This window comes from Sus scrofa, chromosome 2, assembly GCF_054392235.1.
Source record: "Sus scrofa isolate SSC_HxYL_T2T_F1_AM1 chromosome 2, Sscrofa_HxYL_maternal_Yorkshire_Landrace_v2.0, whole genome shotgun sequence".
In the NCBI taxonomy this organism is placed as follows: Eukaryota; Metazoa; Chordata; class Mammalia; order Artiodactyla; family Suidae; genus Sus; species Sus scrofa.
The window spans coordinates 148,195,227-148,208,127 of NC_139384.1; positions in this window are offsets into that span (position 1 = coordinate 148,195,227).

Sequence of the window (12,901 nt, forward strand, 5' to 3'; positions counted from 1 at the left end):
GCCTCCAAGTTGAATTGCTGCGCCCAAGGTAACTAGTGTTTTACCAGATACTATCAAATTGTTTGCCAGAGCAAGTGTACCAATCCGTATTCCCATAAGCTCCGTACAAGGTGTTTGCCTTTCTCAAAGTGATTTTTTTATTCGGGGAAATGGAAAAACCTCAGCTTGGTTTTCTCTGGGGCGATGAGGATTGGATGATAAACATTTCCTCTTCCCCTATGATTTTCCTCTGTAGCCGATTATGTCTGGTGGGCCTCTGCCCTCAGAGAGAAAGCCCTAGAGCCTGCCGTCTCACCTGCTGCTGGCTGCATAGGCTCTGCCTACTCTACAAATCCATCTTAATGGGTCATTAGAGGTGCCTAGAACCTGTAATTATGGTATAGTGTTTCATGGGCTCACAATTGAAGGCTGTGTTTTCTAGACGCCCAAGTGCAGTCTATTGTGACATGATGCATCTCAGAAAGTTTGCATATGATAGTCTGGATCATAAGTAAAAAAAAAGATGCACACCTTTAACTCAGGGGACCCCTTACTCTGAGGTGAGTGAATAGGCATCCCTAATAATTGATTGAAATGCTGTATATTAAACTGGGAGGCTGGAAGGCCTGCTGACGCCCTGCAAGAGCCGGTGTGTACTGGTGTGTTCTGGGGAGCTTTTTCTGCAGAGGAAGGGGAGCAAAGCAGAATCTGTCCAAGTTCAATCACAGAATATGAACACAGCTAAGGATCTTAAATCCCCTGACTGACGGGGAAACCGAGGCCCGGAAAGGACATATGATACTTCCTGCTTTCAGTGTCAGCCTTAGGGCTAGCTGCATCCTTTTTTCTGAAAGCCTAGTTAATTTCTTTCGTTACCATTCCCTAAAAGCAGGGAATCAGGCCTCCTTGAGCAAGTGACTTAGATAAAACTGGTACAAGGGTGAGGAAAATAGGAGAGGACGGGGGAGAAGTTAGGCCAAGATGTGGGTTTGGCTAAAGTCCAACCTTAACCTGATCCCACCGGAAGCTCTGGGGTGGGCGTGGTCCCTCAAGGTTGTCCCACCCTGTGACTTCATTGATTGGTCATCGGCTGCAGCCTGCCGGGGGAGGGTATCGTCACCTGGGCCTTCCCTTGCTCCCATCAGCTGAGGGCAGTTCTCTGAAGGAGGCAGCAGCCGATGAGACCGTTACTGGGTTTGGGAATGCTCTCTGCACCATGGGTGGGGATTTGCTCTGTGAAAAGGGTTCTGATCTCCATCAAACTGCAACTCATGCCCCGGTGTCAGCCCCATTGGGGTAGGGACCTCAAGACCCCTGGGCTTCTCCATTGAAAATGGGTAGGAGACCTTTTTAAGGAAAGAGTATAATTTGTCCAAAGAGGCCTATGTCAAAATAGATCAGTGCTCCTACATGTAAAGGCTGAAACTGTAACAGTTCAGAAGAAACCTGGGGATTTTACAACTTGGGACAGCCCAATAGAGCCTGGATAGGTAACAAGAATCATGAACAATAAAAGAAACAAAAGATAAATTGGACCTAAAAAGGAAAGCCTTCTGCTTTTGAAAGAGCACTCTCAAAAACATGAAAAGACAAGCCACAGAATAGAAAAAACAAACCCCTGGAATGTGTATATCCAACAAAGGAGCTGCATCCAGAATACAAAAGAAACTTTTGTATCTCAATAAAAAGAAGACAAACCACCCAATTCAAAAAGTGCCAAAGGAGAAACATTGCTAGTAATAATTAACTTTGATTTAAAAAGGTGAAGTGCGACATGACTTTTGTTTTAGAAATAATTGTCACTATTACTTTGACTTTATTCTTTTCTGCCGTCCCCCTCACGGTCGTGTTTGGGAATATCTAATATCTGTACACGACGTATGAACGTGATTGGACATGAAATATTATGTTTGAAATAAAAATAAGAGTATAAAAATAGGCAAAGGGCTTGAACAGACACTTTACACAAGAACATATATAGTCTATGGGAAATCAGTAAGAACATGGAAAGATAATGTCATTCGTCGCCAGGGAAATACGAGTTCAAACCATCAGATGATGTCACAGCACACCCATTAGAATGGCTAAAATTAAGAAAGGATAAGCATGCCACATGGGAGCAAGTTTTCGGAGCAGTTATAACTCTCATATACTCCTGGCAGGAGTTGGAAAGTGGTACAACTACTTTGGAAACAGTTTAACAGTTTCTTTCCTTGGTCCTTTTAGGGTCACACCTGCATCTGGAAGTTCCCAGGCTAGGGGTCATATTGGAGCTGTAGCCTCTGGCCTACACCACAGCCACAGCAACGTGGGATCTGAGCTGCATCTGTGACTTACCTACCCCAGAGTCCATGGCAACGCCAGATGCTGAACCCCCTGAGCGAGGCCAAGGATCGAACCCGCATCCTCATGGATACGAGTAGGGTTCGTTACCACTAAGCCACAATGGGAACGCGCAGTTTCACAGTTTCTTATAAAGATACCCTTATTAGGTGGCTCGGGAATTCTGCTTTTAGGTGTTTTTCCCAAGAGAATTGAAAATATCTGTCTGCTCAAAGACTTGTGCGTGAACGTTTATAGCAGCCTTACTCATTGTAGTCCCAGACCAGAAACAACCCAAATGTCCATCAGGTGAATATATAACTAAATTGTGATACACGTATAGTGAAATATCATTTAGCAGAAAATTTGACTCACTGATATATATATAACAACATGATTGGATCTTAGAAACATTACCCTGAGTGAAAGAAGCACGAAAGAATACATATTGTATGATTCCATTTATATGGAATTTTAGAACGGGTAAAACTAATCTAAAGTGGCCGAAAGCAAATCATTGATTATCTGGGGCCACAGAAGGAAGATAATTGAATGGAAGGGGACACCAGGGGATTTTATGGGGCAATAGAAATGCTCTCTATATTTTCCAAATTTTATTGGACAATAGTTGACTTACACAGTAGTGCTAATTTCAAGTGTACAGCAAAGTAACCAGTTATACATAAATCCATTTTTTTTTTCAGATTCCTTTCCCATATAGGTTACCACACAGTACTAGGTAAATTTCCCTGTTCTAGACAATAGGTCCCTGTTACCCATCCATTCTATATACAGCACTGTGTATGTATCAATGCCAACCCCATAACTGATCCCTCCCCTCCCACGTCTCCCCTTTGGTAAACCTAAACTTGGTTTTGAAATATTTGAGTCTGTTTTTGTTTTGTAAGTTTCATTGTGTCATTTCTATTAGATCCCACATATTAGTGATCTCAAATGATATTTGTCTTTGTGTGACTCACTTCACTTAGTATGATAATGTCTAGGTCCATCCATGTTGTTGCAAATAGCATTATTTCATGCTTTTTTATGGTTGAGTAATATTCCATTGTATATGTGGACCACGTCTTCTTTATCCTTGCATCTGTAGATAGACATTTAGGTTGCTTCCATGTCTTGGCTACTGTGAACAGTGCTGCAGTGAACATTAGGGTATGTGTATCTAAGTATCAACAAAACAAAAAGACAGCCCACAGAGTGGGGACAAATCTTTGCAAACGAAGCTACTGACAAGGGATTAATCTCCAAAATATACAAACATCTCCTATAGCTTTCTATCACATCCTCTCTGTTTTGATTGAGATGGTGGTCAGGCAAGGCGTATTCGTTTGCTAATAGTCAACCCACTGTACGTGTGTGCATTTTATTGCCTGTAGATTATACCACGATAAAGCTATTTTGATGAAAAAAGAACTGTAGTTGCCCTTGGGTAATTTTTCTGCTTTTTTTCTTCTCTGTTTCTAAATCTCTGCAGTAATCTCATCATTTTCCTTATCAAAAGTACATTGTCACTGTAAAAAGTTCTCTCCGTCTTTGAAGCCTCACTCCTCTCAGAGGCTCTCTTCTTTGGAAGCCTTACCCAATGCCTTAATTAGAAGGAATTGCCAATCTCTCTGTGGCCGGCGTTGGTGCCACTGCTAAGTCATTTGCGCTCTGCCTCGAGCTGGTGTTACTAGTTGTGCTGCTGCCTTCTTGTCCAGTGGGCATCCAGTGGTAGGCGGGCTGTGCTCGCACAGACCCCCAAACATGGTGGGCATCTGATTCGTGTTGGCCAAATTAAATTGGGATTTGTCAGGCTGGGGGGAAGTTTCTTGTACAGGTCGAGGGCTGCCGTCATCTCTGTGTGCATCCACAGTGAAGTAGGGAAAACGGAAGCAGAACCCAGAGCGGCACGTCCCTGCTCTGCCAGGTACCAGCCGGTAACCTCCCTGGGAAAACTCCTTGGATTCTCAGAGCGTCTGTGTCTTTTCTGCAAAGAGGGTAACGCCATCTCTGTTGTGAGGCTGAGTAGCACCATGTTTGGCTCACAAGAAACGTGCACGTAGCTCTGGCTGCTATTGTAATGATCGTCATGATAACAAATAATAATAATAATAATAATATCAAGTAAGGGGACACCCCAGGTGGGAAAGTACTTACTAAGAAATACACCGGAAAATGGGGTGAAGATTTTCTTCTTGGGAAATGACTACGGCCCCGATGAGTGGGCACGTCGCAGTTTTTAAAAGCCAATCAGAAATTAATTTTCCTCCACATTAATGGTTTTTGAGAAAGTCAAAACCGTTTCCCACCGAAGCAGACGTCCTGAAAGGAGTTTGGATTTTGCTGGCTCTGCTCTTCATTCAGATATCAGGTGGCAGCCGGGGCTCAGCCTGGAGGAGGCTGGCTTTCTCTGGAGTGTTTGCTGGAGCCAGGCTGACACAGATCTGATAGAGGTTGTCAGATCTCCGAAGAACAATCGACTTTCTAAGCAAAGCCCCTTCTCCGAGGAGCCATGCGGTGCTGCGTTACATTTGTAAATGCCAGCGCGCTGCTAAGCACGTCCCGGTGAATAGAAGTGTTTTGATGTTTTGTTTTTGGTCGGAGATTGAAGTCCAGTGTCTTGGGACCCAGTGACTTCGGCTGACCTTCCTGCTACATGGACAGGGCTAAATTTCAACCCCTGGAGGCTTCTGCACACAAAACCTCAAGCCTCGCAAGGGCAGGTGCAAGGAAACCCAGCAGAAATCTGAAATCTTCGCTGCTTCAGAGACCTGAGCTCGCTTCTGTCAGAGGAATTAGGTTTCACAAGCCCTTTTTTATGTAGAAAGCATATCATTAGGGCAATCTGGACAGGGAGACTTATTAAAACTGCTGCCTGTAGCGGAGAGAAAGCCATAAATGCCTAAGGAATTGAAGGGCTGACAGTGCACAATTATTTCCAATGACTCTTGGCGGTAGCTTGGCCAGAGTCACGGGCTTCCAGGAGGAGTCACTTCTGTTATATTAGGTTTGACTGGTTCTGTAAAATATGTTTCCACACGAAACTTGTATATCGGTTTTGAAATCAGGAAAAGACCCTTCATTTGTAATTTTTGAGTGAGCGACTCTATAGAGTCGGTAACCTCTCACCGCTTCTGAACTACTGTCGATGTCTCTCTAACGCCTCCCGTCTAGCGAGAGTTTTTGCATCATTTTGATCTACGTGGAGAGTTTGGAGTCTGTTTCCGCCTAATGGGTTATTCAAGCTTTACATGCTTAGGTTCACCGTGATGCGCTTCAGCTCTGCCTGACTGCCTTGTTCCCCTGGATTTGAGTATGTAGAGGCTTTTGTGCTAGTGGCTGTTTTGAATAGATAATTTTCATCTTCGCTCCCTGAGTTTTCCCTTTGTTTTTATAAACACTTCCTTTAGCTCCATTAGAAAAGGTGGTCTGAGAGGGGCTCTGATATTTGCAAGGGCCCCCGGGTCTTCTACCCTGCCCCTCCCCCTTTCTTGAAAAACCCCAGGCTGGACACACACCTGCAGGGTCTTCCTCGGCCCCTCCTCTGGGGCCTGGCAGCGCCCCTCACCTGTCAGTGGCCGTGTGTAGCCTGTCATCGGGGGAGACTCCTCCTTTGGTTCTTCAGGCTGAGGATCTCTGTAGGAGCCCATGGCAACAGAACTCAACTGGTATCACAGAAGCTCTGCTCTTTTAAAAAGAAAAAAAATCCCATATGTTGACTTTGGTAAATACCCACTCTCTGGAGATTTATGAGACCTGAGTTGTTTGTTTGTTTGTTTTAGCGGGTGACAGAGGACAAGTTGCCAAGGTAAAGTGCTTCATTGGCGCAGGATCCAACACCTTCTATGATGCAATGGTTCTTATTCTTGGGGCGAATGGGTTTTGATTAAAAGCACTCACTGTACCCACTGTCCTTTTGACAACAAACATCCTTGGAGCTTCCTAAAGCCCCACACAATCTAGCTCCCATCTCGTTCAGTGGTCACCTCCTGCTCTGCTCTGCTCCATCCATACTGGCCTCGTGTTTCTCCTTCAAAGGCACCGATCGCATTCCCTCTGCTTGGAGGGCTTATCCTCCTGATCCGCACAAGGCTGATTCTCACCAGTTAGTGTCAGCTTGGAGGCCCCCTCTTCCGAGAGGGCTTCCCTGATCGCTGCTCCTAAAGTGGTTTCACCAGCTCCTTAGCACCTTTTCCTCCTAAAGTTGGCGGAGATCTTTTTATCCCTGTCTGGTTATTTTGTGTTGACTGTCTCTCCTACCGGTTAATAAACCCCATGAGAGCAGGGATCCTGTCTGTCAAATTGTCCCAAACCCTAGCACAGAGCCAGGCACATAGTTGGTGCTCAATTAATGTTTGCTAATAGCTGAGTCAATCCTTTGCTCAACAAGCAGTTTCTCGTAAAAGCTGGTGCTCATGTGGCAATTTTGCAGATCAGGGGTCACCAGGGAGGCCCGACTCACTATCTTGGCTATTTCCTTGCATTATCTCTCTGGGAATGACAGCTATGGCTCCCGGAAGGACACTATTAAAATGTTTAAGACAGTGCCCCGTATACAAAAGGTGCTCCATACATGCATTCCATCGTTTGGCAGCACCTGCAAAGTACCTTCAAGACCTCTGTTCTGAGACTGTGTGTCCTGCTTGCACGCTGAATTAGCACAACGCAGATCCATGCTGGTAGAAAAGACTCTTGGTTAGAGACCAAGGAGAGATTAGTACAGCAATAGCAATAACCAGGGTATTAGCATCTTTAGGGTGGTTCCCAAGCCCAGATTTTTCTAGGGTCACAGGGAAAGGGCCACGTACCACCTACACACTCAGTGAGTTACAGGAGAGGAACCCTATACTTAGGGAACCTAAATCTTTTATACGCGACTGTCTGCCTGCCCTTTGCTTGGGATGGAGACACCGTCCCTAACTTTCAGTGTACAAATATCTTTGAAAAGAGAGTCTGTAACAGACTAAAGAGCAGTCAGTGCCTCTGCTCACAGGATGTGTAGAAATGCTTGAGACTCATGGAGAATTGCCTCACAAGAAGAAGCTGATAGGCCCTCCAATTTTTGGAATGAGTGGATGAATGAATGAACACCAGGCGTTGTAGGGAGCACCATGCCGCTGAATAGGACATGGGTTCTGTCCATAGGCGCTCTTGGCTTCCTGCTGGAGAAACAGCGGTGGGGCAGTGCAGTGATGAAGTGTTTGTGCTCCGGGCTTAGATGATGGATTCCAATGCTGCCCCCATCGCTTATCTGGTTTCACAGCCCTGGCCTCAGATTCTTCATCTGTAAATGGGAGGTAATAGCATTTTTGTGATTAGATCAGCCAGTGGGGCTGTGAGGTGTTGGGCTTCACGCCTCACCTGTAGTAAGTACCTAACTAAGTAAGTGTTCGTTACTAGGTTGAAGCACATGAAAATGCCCTTTCTCTTGTTTAAAGATCTTCAGTTTCAGTGGTTCAACGTAATCATATATTCATCATGATTAGTCTTTTGCTGGATTACACGTCCTGATGTCAAAATGCCTCTGGCTGTGGAGGTGTGTTCTGGGTCAGGTGAGGCAAGCCGGGAGAGGCACAGAAGTTTCTGGGAAAAGGAAATGGGCCTGGAACCAGATGTGGCTCTGAGCCCCACGTTCTCCTCTCATTAACCCCATGACCTTGGGTGAACCACTTAACCTCTGAGCCCCTTGCCTCATCTGCGCTGCAGATGCAATAATCCCTTCTACTTCACTGGACCTTGTGAGGCTAATATCAGATGATGGATGTGAAATTGCTTTGTAAACTAGAAAGCACTGTAGTTATGTTCTCAGGCTTAATATGACGAGTTCTTAAAGGCAGTGAGATTTGCCTGGGCTTCAACCATTCTGTCACCGGGTATAATTTAATATCCTTCCTAAGTCTTCTGATCACAATTTTTACATTGGCAGGATAGCATTGGTCTCCAAAATCATTTGGCCATATTAGAATCCAGTTACGCTAGTTAGGTTTGAGTCTAAGGTCTACAGACTTCAAGCGTTGTAGGGACCATCTGGCAACCAAAGAAAGATCATCTCATTACCAAGGGTAATTAGCATGCAGCCAAATCCCTCAAGAGCTAACATTTATCAAGCTCTTTGAATGTCAGGCATGTGTTTTAGCTCTTTCCATGAACTATGGCTTATTGAAACCTTGGCAAATCTCATGACATAGATAGGTACTATCATTATCACCCACTTTACAGATAAAGAGGCAGAGGCAAAAAGAGGTTACCAGTAAGGCGTGGACAGTTACCTGGCCTGAGCACTCTCACTCATCAGCAGTGCTCATTCCAAGTTGGGCCCTAAGAGGGAGACCCTTGAACCATCTTTCTGGGGCAACTCTAGTTCAAACTGCTGCTGCTGTACTTGCTGATGGAAGTCCTGCTGCTCCCGCAACCAGCCAGGGAAGGTTCAGTTCTGCAGGGCACGTGCTGGCCACTGGAATGGCTCCACGCTCCATCTTTGCTGTCAGCCTGCTTGTCCTCTGCTGAAGAAGTCGGGATGTTAGCTGTCACCATTCTCTTTTGCGCAGACTCTCCGTGGTGTGAAAAGTCACGTTCACTTTGTTGGCTTTCCCAGGAACCTGGGCTATCTCTGGAAGGAGGTTGCTCCTAGTTCTCCGTGGGACTAAAGCAGTGGCTCAGAGCCAGTAGCCAGCATGCCCTTTGTGGCGATCCCAGTTAGGGTGAGGTTTGGCTCCTAGAACAGGGACACAAAGATCCCACGACTTAAAGAATGAAGTTCAGTTCCCGTTCCTATAACAGTCCACCAAGAGCATCCCAGGTGGCTCTGCTTCACACAGTCATTCGGGGATGCAGGGCCCTCCAAGTTGCCCCACCGTTCTCTGGGGTGGTGCTTCTCAAGCTACCCTTGACCAGTGTAGGGGTAAGGGGTGCCCAGCCTCCATGCAGTGGAGAACCTGTGCAAAACTTGAGAGTCAGCCTTCCATATCTGCAGCCCCAGGCCGTGGAGGCAACCCCCTGCCGATTGTGTAGTATTGCCATACATATTTAGTGCAAAAGAAATCCATGGAGAAGTGGACCTGCCTAGTTCCAACTCTCGATGTTCAGAGGTCAGCTGTATTCCCACTCATCCCTCCCATTCTTTGGGCTATTTCTCTTGCACATTTTACTTATTATGTTCTAAGCCCCACAGTACAGTATTACTCATTTTGTTGTACACCTTTACCTTTTTACTTTTTTTGTAATTTTTCTTTTTTTGTATTTTTGTTTTCTTTTTGGCCACACAGGCAGTATGTGGAAATTCCTGGGCCAGGGATTGAACCTACGCCGCACAGCAGCCACCAGAGCCACAGCGGTGAGAACACAGGAGCCTCAACCCGCCAGGCTGTCAGAGAACTCCCTACCTTTTTACTTTTTAAAGATAAGTTTAAAAAGAGGTTTTTTTTTTAAACCTTTATTTTGATCATGTCCTTCTTCTTTTTCATTTCTTTATGTAGATTCCGGTTTTCACTTGCTATCTGTTCTTGAATGTTCCATTATGTAGTGGTTTTTACTGCTCTATTTCTTTTTGTGTTTCAGTTTGGGTATAGTCTGTGGACCTGTTGACCTATCTTCAAGTTCATTGAGTCTTTTTTTTTAATTGCTTAATGAATTTTATTACAGTTGTAGGTGTACAACAATCATCACAACCAAATTTCATAGCATGTCCATCCCATATCCTCTGTACATCCCCCCACCCCTCCACCTGTCTCCTTTGGAAACCATAAGTTTTTCAAAGTCTGTGAGTCAGTATCTGTTCTGCAAAGAAGCTCATTGTCATTGAGTCTTTCTTTAGTGTGTCTGGGCTACTGATGAGCCTATGAAAGGAATTCTCTCCAATATCACGTTTAATTGTCTGTCATTTCATTTTGACTCCTTCTTGTAGTTGTCATTTCTCTGCTGATTTTCCCAATTTGTTTAAGCATCATGATGGTTAATTTTGTGTGTCAACTTGACTGAGCTAAGGGGTGCCCAGCAAGCTGGTAAAACATTATTTCTGGGTGTATCTGTGAGGATATCTCTGGAAGCGAGGAGCATTGGAGTCAGTAGACTAAGTCAAGCAGACCGCCCTCACCCAGTGTGGGTGGGCATTGTCCGGGCCACTGAGGGCCCGACTAGAAAGGGGTGAGGAAGGGTGAGGTCACTTTCTCTGCTTAAGCTGCGACAGCCACCTTCTCCTCCTCTAGGTCATCGTGCTCCTGGATCTGGGGCCTTTAGACTCACACTGGGACTTAGATCATTGGCTGCCAATAGATCATTGGCTGCCTATTCTGAGGTCTTCACATCTGGTCTAGATCACACCACTAGCTTTCCTGCTTCTTCAGCTCGCAGACAGCACATCGTGGAACTTCACAGCCTTCATGACCACATGAGCCGATGTCTATAACAAATCTCATCCAGTATACATGTCTATACACCCTACTGGTTTTTTTCTGTGGAGAGAACCCTAACCTAAGCATTTTGTCACAATCGCCGCTAAATTCTTTACCATCTGAACCATAGCTATTTAAAAGTTCCTATCTGAAAATTCTAACATCTGGGTTTTATCTGAGTCTGGGCCCCTTGACTGTTTGGCCTCCTGGAAGTGGGTTTGTTTTTCTTAGTTTTCTGTGTGTCTTGTAATGTTTTGTTAATACGGGGCATCATGTGTATAGGAACAGTGGAGACTGTTAGGAAAATAATTTTATGTCTGGATGTGCTGCTGCTTTTGTCATGCAGTTGATCTGGGAAGGAGAGGGGGCTGCATTAGGAGCTGGGGATTAATAGGTTTTATTTTGGGGTAAAAAAGAAAAATAGAGAGGGAGTGGTCCGTCAGTGTAGTCAGGAGTTGAGCTGGGTTGTTTTGTTTTGCTTTGCTTTTTTAGAGCTGCACCTGTGGCATATGGCGGTTCCCAGGCTAGGGGTTGAATCAGAGCTGTAGCCGCTAGCCTACGCCAGAGCCACAGCAACACCAGATCCGAGCCACGTCTGCTACCTACACCACAGCTCACGGCAACACCGGATCCTTAACCCCCTGAGTGAGGCCAGGGATCGAACCCGAAACCTCATGGTTCCTAGTCGGATTCGTTTCCACTGTGCCACGATGGGAACTCCCTCTTCCTTCCTTCCTTCTCTCTTTCTATTGTCTTTTTTTAGGGCTGCATGCGTGGCATACAGAAGTTCCCAGGCTAGTGGTCACATCAGAGCTGCAGCTGCCGGCCCATGCCAGCAGCAACACAGGATCTGAGCCACATCTGTGACCTACATCACAGCTCACAGCAATGCCTGATTCTCAACCCTGATGCTTAACGCACTGAGCAAGGCCAGGGATCTAATTCACATCTTTGTGGATACTAATAGGGTTCATTACCCCTGAGCTGTAATGGGAACTCCAACAGTCTTCCTATTTCTTCAGCAGTGGACTGTTGTTACCATGTACTTCTCCTGAGGGAAGGGCCAGTGTTCTTTTTCCACCTCATCTTTCAGCCATTCTTGCCTGACTGTGCCACAGGGGGCATCTCTCTCCATGCCTTTGTCCCTTACCGGTGCTAGATTGCTGTGGCCTATTACACAATGCTAAGTGCATAAAGGAGGAGCCAGCCTTAGTTTTTGACAAGTCCTGTGCGTCTTGACTTCCTGCATGAGGATTTCCAGCCCTTCATCCTCCAGGCAGCCCCACATTGCCTTGTAACTGCAGTTGTTCTTAGGAAGGAATTTCTTCTTTCTTCCCTCCTAGTAGCCGACCCTTGCTTAGTAGGGGTGTAGAATCTGGGCCCTTTCTTCTGGAAAGGGGATACTTTCTTTTCCTCCTTGACCAGCAGTTGATCTTTGCTTTATTCCTGAAGTTGAGGTACTTTCCTGCCCTTCTACCAGAAACAGGTGGGTTTTGTTTCTATTTCTGCCCACATTCAATAGATCTTTCGGTATGGCAGGGAAGATAATACCCCCTTCTTCAGTGGCTCACTGCTTTCTGTGCGGGAGAGTGAGTGGGGCCAGTACCCATTCCCAAGCAGCAATCCCCTCCTGAATACCTTCACCACCAAGCTCCCTCTGATCTTCTGCCCTGGCCTCATCTTTCTTGTGAGCACATAGGAAGGCCTATGGATAAGGGCTTACAGGTGGATATAAACTCTCCTCTTCCAAACTGACACCATTTTAAGATTTTAGGAAAATTTTAGCCCGTTTTTTTTTTTCTTACCAGCTTATATAGCAGCCCCCTCTCTCCTCCATGCTTTGCCCATGGTAAAAAGGCTTGCATGTTCTGTCTCTCCTTGGAGGGGCTTTCGCCTCTTGTAATTCCCTTATTTGATTGCCTCAAGACCCCTCATCTCTGATTAGCTGGAGAAAATTATGATTTTTGGAGATTATATGACTTTTTCTCATTTTTAGACCAGGAGTGATGTTCTTTGCAAATTTCTACCTTGTACACAAAAGTGCAAATTCCCACCATGGTCATGAAGATGTAGTCCCAGAAATGGCTTTTGCAAGATTTCCACTTACAGTCCAGTGAAAAGAATCCAGTCACGCAGTCACACTTCACTGCAAAGAACTCTGGGAAATGCAGTATAGTCATGTGCCCAGAAAGAAGAGGAGAAGAGATTTC